At 41.0% G+C, this 12,806-nt stretch overlaps 1 protein-coding gene across 1 annotated transcript in view; it reads left to right on the top strand.

Annotated features, from left to right (window-relative positions):
• The first annotated feature begins 7,889 nt into the window (after positions 1-7,889).
• The window catches only part of tyk2 (tyrosine kinase 2), a 170,228-nt gene continuing 165,311 nt past the window's right edge, over positions 7,890-12,806 (top strand). Inside the window, exon 1 of the mRNA XM_059992311.1 lies at positions 7,890-8,156. The gene's annotated coding sequence lies outside the window, so the exon portion shown is untranslated. The remainder of the gene's footprint in view (positions 8,157-12,806) is intronic.

The following is a 12,806-nucleotide window of genomic DNA, read 5'->3' as shown; positions in this document are numbered from 1 at the left end:
CAGATATGGACTGGAAGATTGGGACATCCCTTCATGAGCTCCTTGCGGGAAGTTTACATAAGGTAAGTCATATCACATTCCAGTTTCCTCATCTGAGTCTGCACAGTATTCAATGGATATGTCTGGTCTTTCCAACAAAACCATACTGTTGCCTGATTTAACTTCAGCATGTTTCCTTTCTTCTCTGTTGAAGAGTTACTTTATTGGGCGTATGTTCTCCATCAGACTCTGGGTCAATATGTACTCCCTGCCCTGAGGTAAAAGCTGGATCCAAAGGAAGATTTTTACAGGACCACTTCCATCTTTTGATCTCAACTGAATAACTGGCAAGTTTGGCATCTGACTCTCCACTACTTAAAGTGTAGAAATCCAGCGATCAGCCAACTAATGCTTCCCCTGTAGTCCTAAATTTCTTATTGGAACTCTTTCCAGGCATCAGTTAAGAAAATATAATCTTTTGAACATAATTGCTTTTTTTCCCTTGATTTTGTTTTCTTGAAATTGCTGCTAGTTCAAAGCTTTTTGCAGTTCTTTCTCTATATTGGACACAAACCCAAGATAAGTTTTCTGCAAATGCTCAGGAGATGTTCCTAAACAAAGATCCACATGTAATCTAATCACAAGCAAGCAAAAACTTGCAGATGCTGGAAATCGAAGCAACACACACTAAATACTGGAGGAATTCGGCAGGCCAGGCAGCATTTATGGAAAAGAGTACAGTTGACATTTTGGGCTGAGACCCTTCAGCAGAAATGGAGGAAAAAAGATGAGTAGATTTAACAGTTCATGGGGGAGAGAGGGAAAAACACAAGGTGATAAGTGAAACTGGGGGGGGGGGAAGGAGCAAAGTGAAGAGCTGGGAAGTTGTACAGTCGACATCTCAAGTGTGTAATCTTGTGTTGAACTGCTGCCGCTAAGTTAACAAATTTCACAACACATGCTGGTGATAATAATTCTGATTCTAATCATCCATGCCTGATCCTCCTGTGTCAACAGAATAAGTTAGTATCACAGTAGCATGGTGCAACACTACAACTGCTTGTTCTCTTGTTAATGGCGTGTCACCCTTAATGATCTCACTTAATGTTCCTGTAGTCCATTTTTTTTGCTGTCAGGGATGATGATATGATTCAATGTGTTTGCCCAGTGGTTCGCAATGTTCGTTAATCAATGATTTGGATAAGAGCATCAAGTGTAATGTGTTGGAGTCTGCTGCTGATGCAAAGCTAGGTGGCAGTGTGGATTGCAAGGAGGACACAGACAAGCTTCTGAGAATATAGATAGGCTAAATGAATGTGAGATGAAATGGGAGACAAAATATTGTGGAAAATTCTGAGGGTGTCCACTTTGTAGCAAATGTGGAAAAGGTGAATACTTTGGTAAATGGTGAGAGATTGAAAACTGTGTATGTGTTCAGAGGGACCTTGGAGTTCTTGTGCATAAGTCGCTGAAAATAGATATGTACGTACAATTAGAAAAACAATTGTTATGTTGATCTTTATACAGGAAAATTTGAATACAAGAATTGAAGACTGGAACATAGTGGACAAAATTAGACATTGCAGGCTTTCAGACCAAGACTTTCCAGCTCCCTGCTCCTTCATAATGGCCTTCACTGAGGGGTAATTTACAGTAGACAGCTATAAGAATTTGACAGCCAGTGGCCTTTAGGTGGTGGGTGAAAACGAGAATACCTGGAGAGAGCCACATAGTCATAGACAGAATGTTCAAAGTCCACACATATAGTACTGGATATCAGCACTGACCTGGATTTGCTGGAGCTGTGTGATATCTGCAACACTACCTTGCTGCCAAGATGTCTAACTGGAACGTCACCATATCTGTAATATGATATACATTTCCTATTTTCCTACCAAAGGAAGGACTATCTTGTATGAAAGGGAATGCAATGAAGGTTCACCAGTTCAAAGTTTAAAGTAAAATTTATTATCAGAGTGCAAACATATCACCACATATAACCCTGAGGTTATTTTTATTCTCTGCGGGTATACTTAGGAAATCTACAGATCAGTAACTGTGAACAGAATCAATGGGCAACTAATTGTGCAAATGCAAATATAAAATAATGAGTGAGTGTGAAATAACATGAAACGAAAGATCATGAAATAACAAGATAAAAGAGTCCTTAAAGTGAGACGATCTGTTGTAGGAACACCAGAAATAGAATGAGTATAGTTATCCGTTTTGTTCAAGAGCCTGATGGTTGAGGGATAGTAACTGTTCTTGAAGCTGGTGGTGTGAGTCCTGTGGCTCCTGTACCTTCTACCTGATGGCAGCTGCAAGGAAAAAGCTTGCCCTGGGTGCTGAGGACCTTTGATCCCCCTGCCGAGGACTTGCCCTCTAAGGACAGGTCAGGTAGACTGAGTCTTTACTCCTGAATTTAGGAGAATGAGGGGCAATCTTATGGAAAATATAAAATTGTTATGGGACATGATAAAGTTTTCTCAATGTTTTCTCTCGTTTAGGTCTCTAGAACCAGAGGTCAGTCACAAATTGAAGAAATTTCTTTGTACAGAGCAGAATGAATATTGGTATTCTTTACGAGAGAGGGCCATGAATGTTTACTTGCTAAAGTCAGTGTATTCAGACAACAATCAATGAATATTGTGGAATATTGCAAATGAGACTAAATAAACGCTCTTTCTTTTGCTTTTTTAAATTTTTATAAGGATTCTAGAATGCACGGAAGGAATCACAGAGGATTTTGTGCATGCAATAACAAGAGTTGGACACAAGTGGCAAGGTCAGAATGTATATCCATTCCAAATAGCTCTTGGAAAGGTGTTCCTGAACCACAATAGTCCATGAACTGAAAGGGCTTCCACAATGTGGTTGCATAGGAAGTCCCAGGCATCTATAAGATCATATGATTTAGGAGAATTAGGCCTTTTGGCCCATCGAGTCTGCTCTGCCGTTTCATCATGGCTGATCCATTTCCCTCTCAGCCCACAATCTCCTGCCTTCTCCCTCACCCCAACTAATGCCCCAAGTAATCAAGAATCTATTAACTTCTACCTTAAATATACCCAATGACTTGGCCTACACAGTCGCCTGAGGCAATGAATTCCATAGATACACCACTCTCTGGCTAAAGAAACTTCGCCTCATCTCCATACTAAAAGGATGTCGCTCCATTTTAAAGCTGTGTCCTCTGGTCTGAGACTCCCCCCACCAGAGGAAACATCCTCTTCACATCCAGTCCATCGAGACCTTTCAACCTTCGATAATGAAGTCACCCCTCATTTTTTGAATTGAATTGACTTTATTTCTTACATCCTTCACATACTTGAGGAGTAAAAATCTTTACGTTATGTCTCCGTCTAAATGTGAAGGGCCACAATGATATATTTCTCTAACTGGGGTGGTGCTTGACTTATTGTGGGGATTGTGGTGACGTTCCTCTGTGCTGGCTGGTCTTTTCCTTCTAGATGATAGAAGTTGATAGTTTTAAGAAGTTTTATTTTGGAGCCTTAGGGAGTTGCTGTAATGTAGACAGTATACACTGTACTCACTGCTGCATATGGAGAATGAATAAGATGCTGCTTTGCCTGAGGGATTTTTGAGTTACGTGAAATTCTACCACTTTCTACCAAGTTCCCTGGTCATGCCATTACTAAAAGGAGTCAGCAAGTTCATGAGCAAACATGAGGAAATCTGCAGATCCTGGAAATTCAAACAACACACACAAAATGCTGGTGGAACACAGCAGGCCAGGCAGCAACTATAGGAAGAAGTACTGTCGACGTTTCGGGCCGAGACCCTTTGTCAGGACTAACTGAAAGGAAAGACAGTAAGAGATTTGAATGCAGTGGGGGGAGGGGGAAATACTAAATGATAGGAGTAGACCGGAGGGGGTGGGATGAAGCTAAGAGCTGGAAAGGTGATTGGCGAAAGTGATACAGAGCTGGAGAAGGGAAAGGATCATGGGATGGGAGGCCTCGGGAGAAAGAAAGTGGGGGGGAGCACCAGAGGGGGATGGAGAACAGGCAAACAACTAAATATGTTAGGGATGGGGTAAGAAGGGGAGGAGGGGCATTAACGGAAGTTAGAGAAGTCAATGTTCATGCCATCAGATTGGAGGCTACCCAGCCAGTATATAAAGTGTTGTTCCTCCAACTTGCGTTTGGATTCAAAGTTCATGACTCTGCTGCTTTTGACCTGTTGTATTTTGCTTCATGCTGAAATTCTCATCGGTGATCACAAGAAAGTCTTCAGGTTCAAAGTTGTAAGTACATTTATTATCAAAGAATGTACACATTATACAACCTTGAGTTTCATCAGGCAGCCATGAAACAAAGAAGCCCAAAAGAACCTGTTTAAAAAAAAGACCTTCAAACACTCAATGTGCAGAGAAAAATAAGCAAACAGATCATGCAAATAATAACTGTGAGCAGATAGCTTCCTGAACTGAAGTTCACAAAGAGAGACCCATAGTTCAACGCAGAGCCGTGTCGTGGAGCTGAACCAGCTAGTCCCTTGCCTCAGGCTCGCAATCCGCAGATCATAAGGTTATGTTTATTTATTTGAAAAGGAAGTTTTTAACATTGGGGTGGTCATCACTATGCACTCAATTGTTTCAGGCTAATCAAAATTATTATTTTTTTATCATATCTTTCTAATGTACCAATATTTATTGACAGACAGACAGACCTAATTTATTGATCCCGAGGGAAATTGGGTTTTGATAAAGTATGTCTGTATGTCTGTCTGTCTGTGAATTTATTTTCACAAAAACAGTCTGCTCTGGTTTGGCCAAATATAATGCTGTCGTTTGTTCCAGATTCCACAAGGTTACTGTGTAATTGACATAAGTTTAAAGGTTTTATGTAGTAATGTAGATATCAAATTCCCTCATCTGGGCATTAATTCCCATGAATCCATTGGAATGTTATCTACCTTGCGTTTCTTTGCACACAATATAATCAGATCAAGGTCATCATTGAAAGTCATAAAACATTGGCGCTGAGGCTGGTTACAGTGGAACTTCCCAGTACACTATAAGAAATCTCTGTTTCTGGTCTGTCTTGTTCTTGGTTGTATAACCCTGAATGCTGCAGTTTTATACTTTTGCTTGACCAATGCAAAGTGACGTGCTTTGGGGGAAAAGAAACACATCATCTTTCTTCAACACTTGTAGCTACATATGTTGTTGCCCATAGTTATTCAGGAAAACATGATCCTACAGAATCTAGACAGTTAATTATTTTACTGTATCCATTTTACCAGGGACATCAAATATGTCATTCATAGATTGTGTTCCAGTAAAAGTTTCCTCCAACTCTGAATTGTGAGTCCTTGATTTCTGTTGGACTCTTAGTGAGTGTGCTTTCACCTGCCTTGGCCCTAATTCCATTCTAAACCTTCCTATCACTTTTATTTTTAAAGCAGTTCTCTGTGATTCAGTCTTGGATATGTCTATCAAATTTTAATTGACAAGTGTTTCTATGAAACATCTTGGGGACGTGTTACCAGACTCAGATATTGTTTATCTATCTATCTATTTATTTATTTATTGAGATATAGCACAGAATAGGCCCTTCTGGCCCATCCAGCCCGGCCGGCCAGCAATCCCCAAATTTAATGCTAGCCTAAACAAGATGATTTACAATGACGGATTAACCTACCAGCTGGTAGGTCTTTGGATCATGGAGGAAACTGCAGCACCCAGAGTAAACCCACAGAAGAACATAAAAACTCCTTACAGGCTGCGACTGGAATAGAACCCAGGTCACCTGTACCGTAGAGCATTGTGCTAACCACTAAGCTACTGTGCTGCCCCTTATTGTTGGATTGTAATTGATGTTGGAGTCTTTCCTGATTATTTAAAAAAAACTTCCAGTTAAGGTTATCTCAGATAAATGGCACCTAAAGAGAAGCTAAGAGAAAGGTGTAACTTAATGTTCAACTTGGCACACCAATTCATGGAATCAGAAGTTTCTTGATGTAAAGTTGGTACTTGTATCAGTATTAAGTGGAGATTGGTTTGTCACATGATGAACAGTGTGGAAATCTATCTGTAACTCTGAAGTCCCTTTGAATTTGTAACTTTTGTAATGTAAGGTGACAGAAAAGTCGACTGTACTCTTTTCCATAGATGCTGTTTGACCTGCCTCCAGCATTTTGTGTGTGTTGCTTGAATTTCCAGCACCTGCAGATTTTCACTTGTCTATGAAATCCCAAGCCGTTTTACTGGTTTGCGTGGGAAAACTTGCACGTCTATGTGTTTTATGGGAGGATGTTGTTTTTCATGATCAGCAATTTGTTTTATAGCCAGAGTCGACAATAGAGAGAAATAGGACTGGGCTTCTCAAGATCAAATGTCAGAATGAGATAATGGAGGGATGTAATGGAGCATCCTAATTGCTGTCCTCTTGTGAAAGAACTATAAAAGTGCTTTGGTTGAAACACAAGATCGAAGGTATTTTTCCAGACGTAACTAGGCTGGAAGTATACCTCCCCTTGCAAGTAAAATAATAGATTCATTAATAGGGTGATCCTCTCTGAATTTGCTGTAGTTTGTTTCTGAATATTAGAAGACCTAGCTGAACGGCACACAGCAACAGATTGCGTGAATCAATCATTCAGCACTTGCAAGAGAGAAGTTGAAGGCCAGTAATTTCTGTGTGGGGTCTTGGGTGTTTGGGAGCAAGATATGGCATGGATCCCTGGCAGAATTTTGAGTCAAAGGGGCTGTGTCCTTATGATTCCAGCACATGGTTTGGGTCTTCACCCTTGTTCTGATGTGCACAACTAAGGCACAAGAAGATGACAATCTTCTAGTGTTATATGTGAAAATGCAACAGATGCCATCAACACCTTGCACAGTAAGTTAAGCTCAAGATATCAAGGTCTTTCGAGTATCCTGGGAAAATGGACAATAATGGAATAACGGAATGAGCTGGCTTGACCTCAAGCTTGAACCAACCTGAAAAATCCTAAATTATCTTGGACTATGTTTCTTTTTCTCTTGTTGATTATTTTGCTGTGTAAGTTATGTGTAATTTATGTTAATTTAAGTTTACATTTGCTTACCTTAGAGTGAAGGAGAATGAGAGGTGGCTTGATAGAGGTGTACAAGATGATAAGAGGCATAGATAGTTTGGATAGCCAGAGACTTTTTCCCAGGGTAGAAATGGGTAAAACAAGGGGTATAATTTTAAGGTGATTATAAAGAATTAGGGGAGGGGGAGGAGGAATAACAGGGATGGTGGTACAGGCAGATACATTAGGAATATTTAAGAGATTCTAAGGCATATGCATGATAGAAAAAAAATTGGGCTATGTAGGAGGGAAGGGTTAAATTGATCTTAAAAAAGATTGTAAAAAAAAAGTTGACACAACGTCTTGAGCTGAAAGACCTACACTGTGCTGTACTATTCTATGAACAAGCGAAAATCTGCAGATGCTGGAAATCCAAAGCAACACATACAAAATGCTGGAAGGACTTGGCAGGCCAGGCAACATCTACGGAAAAGAGTAAACAGTCAAGTTCCTCCAGCATTTTCTATGTACTGGTCTATGTCTGTAAAGTACTGTGGTGCTGAGAAAAGTAAATATTTATGGGGTTTATACCATGTGCGTTATGTCTATGATAATCATTTGAACATAGTAGAACTCTATACAAAATTTTACCACTTTCTAATTGTGCTCATTCTTCTAAAATGCATATAATTCATGCTTGTCTTGTGAATATTGTGTTTCTAATTCCATGTGCCTGTGATACTGTCGCAGGTAAGTATTTTTCATTTGTATCTGTACAAATGACAACAAACTGGACTTGGACCGAGGAGGCTCCTGAACAACTACAACTCCCGGCATGCCACGGCGGCGAGCTTGCGGCCTGGATATGTCTGTCGTCAATTCCGGGAGGCGGGCGGTGCGAAATGCCAGTGAAGGGAGTTTTGTAAGAGGAACAGCGGTGCTGGAGGCAGAGGAAGAGGCGCGACGCAGCTGAGGTAGACATTCGTGCTTGGCTCCAGCGATGGAATAGGATGGTCGTTGAGGTTGTCGGAGGGAGCTGTCGACGTTAGGCCGTCAAGAATCAGGATTGTCAGGGCCCGGTCGCGGAAAGGCCCCGGGCACCTCGCCACCGGCTCCGGCAGCAGCGGCCGAAGTTGTGGAACCCGGGAGTGAAGGTACAGCTTCGCCCTGACAGCTTCCCCCGGCACCAGTGCTGAGCAGCAAAGCCCAAAGGGAGCACAGAAATGGGCCAGACGCTGCTGTAGGGAATCGTGAGTTTACAGAAAGCAGGCGGATAGTAGAAAGTGATGATGTCACGATGAGGTTCTATGGGCAGATAATGGGCTGGAACAGTGAGTCATATTTAGATAATAAATGCACGTGAATGTTGTAAATGTCTGAAGATAAATGCGGAGAGAAATTGAAATTAAAACGGTCTTTCTGTCGAAAGGGAGATAAGAAGGTCTCGCTTACCAGAGGAAACAAAATGTAAACAAATATAAGAGATAGAGATTAGAAAATGCATCAGATAGCGCGGATGGAGTACCGGGGGTTTGGGTTTGTGGGTGTGGGATAGTGTAATAATGTTGTAACTGTTTGAAAGCTGATCGACTTAATCTTCAATAAGCACATTGAAAATTCATTTCCACATCCCCATGAATCATATAGAAACACAGCTAATCCTCATCAATTACCGTTTTATTTAGTGATTATGTTTGTAGAATAGGTAATAGTATGTTGGAAAATTCTGAAACGGGTTTAATATCACCAGCATATGTTGTGAAATTAGTTAACTTAGTAGCAGCAGTACGATGCAATATATGATAGAGAGAGAAAAGAAAATGTGTAAAAAATGAAAGAAAAATGTATTGGGTAAAATTCAAGATACAAAATGATATGTCATACCTATGTTAAAACTGTATAGCTTGTATTGAGCAAATTATCATCAATTTTATACTTATGTAGGAGGTAACAGAAAATAATATTTTGAATTTAGTCAGCTAAGAGTGAATTAATCTCTGGAAGCAAGTAAAAATTTCGCTACAGAATATGTTCAGTTTTTATGTTGAAGATCTTTTCTCTTAAGTATTAACAAAACTTCCGTTTACATAGTACCATTGATTTCTCAAAATTCCCTTGGAAGCATTGGGAATATTGTCAAATGAAGTTTGATCCCGAGTCACAATTTTGGATATAAAACTAGGGAGAGCATGGAAGAAATTGTAAAAAAAAGTCAGTAAAATTAAAATCGATATGTTGCTTAACTGAGTGTTAGTATGAATCTGTAATTACTAGGGAAAAGATAAATGGGACGGAGCTTGTTAGGAATTGGGCAGCAGAGTTTTGGATGATGTCAGTGTTTATTGAATATAGGATGAGGGATACCAGTGACCCTTGGAATAGTGTAAAGGTAACACAGGCATAGATAACACTTTGAAGAAGCAAGTGAGCTGAGATAGTTGTGGAGATGGAATGCCTGCGACTGACATGCTGTTCTGGTGGGAGACCAAGTTTATAAATAATCTGGTTCACTTTCGGGTAGCTGCCAGGAGTGAGGTTAAATTGAGAGCTTTTGTACAGAGTTATTTCTGGAAGGTGGAATTGAGCAGAAGGTCCTACCATTGCTTTGTTGGCAGAAATTTAGCTCCTCTGGTACTGGATGTTGCATTTTGCAGTTCCAAGATGGTAAAGGGTCCAAATTAGACAGTGGTGAGCCAGATCTGAGTGATAATTTGAAATTCTGTCTTTGTTGATTGATTACATTGCAACTACAAAAATCCAACTTGCTACTTCATTGATAGTTATGTATAATCATGTGGTGGTGGGGGGGAAGTAGGAGTAAACCGCAATTTATATGATTTTCAACATTCCTCTTGTTTTTCCTATTCCTTTTTAATATGTACAGATTAGAGAGTAGAAGTTACTGAATTTGCTTCGAGCTGTTGACAATGTGATTGTCAACATATTGAGCATCAAATAGCTGAACATCGGGTTAAATATCTGTACAGTTCCAAACAGTGTGTCTTGATGCTGACCCTCGAATAATTGCTTTCGTCACTTTTGTAATATGTACAGATGGTAAGATGGCATCAGGGACATGTTATGATTTAGGATTTATTTGAGACAACTATATTTGTAACATGTCTTTTGTCTGTAACTGTACAGCTGTTAAAAAAATGCATATCAACTTGTTGAGTAAAAGCAATTTTGTAGAAAAGCACTTAAAAAATTTTAATAATTTATCTTTAGAAATGGAGGAAATGATTGTAAAATATTGTTATGTAAGCGGCAGAGGAGGTAGATGTGGGCACCAGTTACAAAATAATTGCATGTCATCCTTTCTTTGCTTGGTGAAAAACCTAAGGCGGTTAGTTTATAACAGCTTTCTTTATTGATGTAGATTTGAACATGGTCCAAAAGCACCAGTCAATTATTGGATGAATTGACAATATTTTGCCATTGTGATGTCTGGGTTAATTCTGAAACCCAAATGCCTCACTTCTATTGTACTTGTCCTGCACCATTTAATACCTTCTTTCATTTCTTTCCCCTACACTATGCCTTCAGCTGCAGTAATATCACCAGATGGGAAACAGTTCCTGAAACTGGTACACGTTTATTATCCTGAATCTTGAAGCTTGCCGCATTAATTGATTTGAGTAAAGCCCAGAGCTAATGCAAGCTGCTGAAGGAAGGGACAATATATGTTGTCTTTGCTACTAGTATTTGCATCTTCTGAATAAAAATGAAATTTACCCTGCTTTCCATTTTGGAGCAGATCAGTTATTCCAAACAAAATTATAATCCTTGTAAGATGGTATTGATGCAAATCTTCTATCAAATTCTACAGCATGGAAGCAGGACCTGTGATTCACTAAGTCCATGACAACTATCAAACACACACATGCACCAACCCAATTGTTTTTATTTTCACATTCTAGTTATTAAAACTGGTAACTTAAAAAAAATGTTGATTGGAGTTATACAATAAGGGAAAAAACTCCTTTGGCAGACCTCATCCATGCTGACCAAAATGTCTGTGAGTTACTCCATTCACCTGTGTTTGGCCCATAATGCCTTTAAATCCATGTACCTGTTTAGTTGTATAGACAGATTGTAATTGTAGCCATCTCTAAAGCTTCAGCTGACAGTTTGTTCCATATGTCCACCACCCTCTGTGGAAAAATTTATGCCTCATGTCCCTTTCAAACGTTTCGCCTTTTAAACAACAGACACACAGTGCTGGTGGAACACAGCAGGCCAGGCAGCATCTATAGGGGGAAGCGCTGTCGTTGTTTTGGGCCGAGACCCTTCGTCAGGACTAACCGAAAGAAAAGATAGTAAGAGATTTGAAAGTAGTGGGGGGAGGGGGAAATATGAAATGATAGCAGACCGGAGGGGGTGGGATGAAGCTAAGAGCTGGAAAGGTGATTGGCGAAAGTGATACAGAGCTGGAGAAGGGAAAGGATCGTGGGACGGGAGGGCTCAGGAGAAAGAAAGGGGGAGGGGGGAGCACCAGAGGGAGATGGAGAACAGGCAGTGTAATGGGTAGAGAGAGACAAAAAAAAACAACTAAATATGTCAGTGATGGGGTAAGAAGGGAAGGAGGGGCATTAACGGAAGTTAGAGAAGTCAATGTTCATGCCATCAGGTTGGAGGCTACCCAGCCAGTATATAAGTTGTTGTTCCTCCAACCTGAGTTTGGATTCATCTTGACAGTAGGGGAGGCCATGGATAGACATATCAGAATGGGAATGGGACGTGGAATTAAAATGTGTGGCCACTGGGAGATTCTGCTTTCTCTGGCGGACCAAACATAAGAGTTCAGCGAAACGGTCTCCCAGTATGCGTCAGGTCTCACCGATATATAAAAAAGGCCACACCGGGAGCAAAAGTATACCACACCAGCTGACTCACAGGTGAAGTGTTGCCTCACCTGGAAGGACTGTCTGGGGCCTTGAATGGTGGTGAGGGAGGAAGTGTAAGGGCAGGTGTAGCACTTGTTCCGTTTACAAGGATAAGTGCCGGGAGGGAGATCGGTGGGGACGAGTGGACAAGGGAGTAGGGAGTGGATAGGATCCCTGCAGAAAGCAGAAAGGAGGGGCAGGGAAAGATGTGCTTGGTAGTGGGATCCTGTTGGAGGTGGCAGAAGTTACAGAGAATTATACGTTGGACCTGGAGGCTGGTGGGGTGGTAGGTGAGGACAAGGGGAACCCTATCCCGAGTGTGGTGGTGGGCAGATGGGGTGAGGGCAGATGTGCGGGAAAAGGGAGAAATGTGTTTGAGAGCAGAGTTAATGGTAGAAGAAGGGAAGCCCCTTTGTTTAAAAAAGGAAAACATCTCCTTCGTCCTGGAAAGAAAAGCCTCATCTTGAGAGCAGATGTGGTGGAGACGGAGGAATTGTGAGAAGGGGATAGCATTTTTGCAAGAGACAGGGTGGGAAGAGGAATAGTCCAGGTAGCTGTGAGAGTCTGTAAGCTTATAGTAGATATCAGTAGATAAGCCGTCTCCAAAGATGGAGACAGAAAGATCAAGAAAGGGGAAGGAGGTGTCGGAAATGGACCAGGTAAATTTGAGGGCTGGGTGAAAGTTGGAGGCAAAGTTAATGAAGTCAACGAGCTCAGCATGCGTGCAAGAGGCAGCACCAATGCAGTCGTTGGTGTTGCAAAGGAAAAGAGGGGGATGGATACTGACCGGTCTAGACTTGGAACATGGACTGTTTCACAAAGCCAACAAAAAGGCAGGCATAACTGGGACCCATACGGGTGCCCATGGCTACATCCTTGGTTTGGAGGAAGTGGGAGGAGCCGAAGGAGAAGTTATTG

Source organism: Hypanus sabinus, chromosome 16 (assembly GCF_030144855.1).
Source record: "Hypanus sabinus isolate sHypSab1 chromosome 16, sHypSab1.hap1, whole genome shotgun sequence".
NCBI lineage: Eukaryota > Metazoa > Chordata > Chondrichthyes > Myliobatiformes > Dasyatidae > Hypanus > Hypanus sabinus.
Note: the sequence above shows the minus strand (reverse complement) of the source record. Positions and strands in the feature narration are given on the sequence as shown.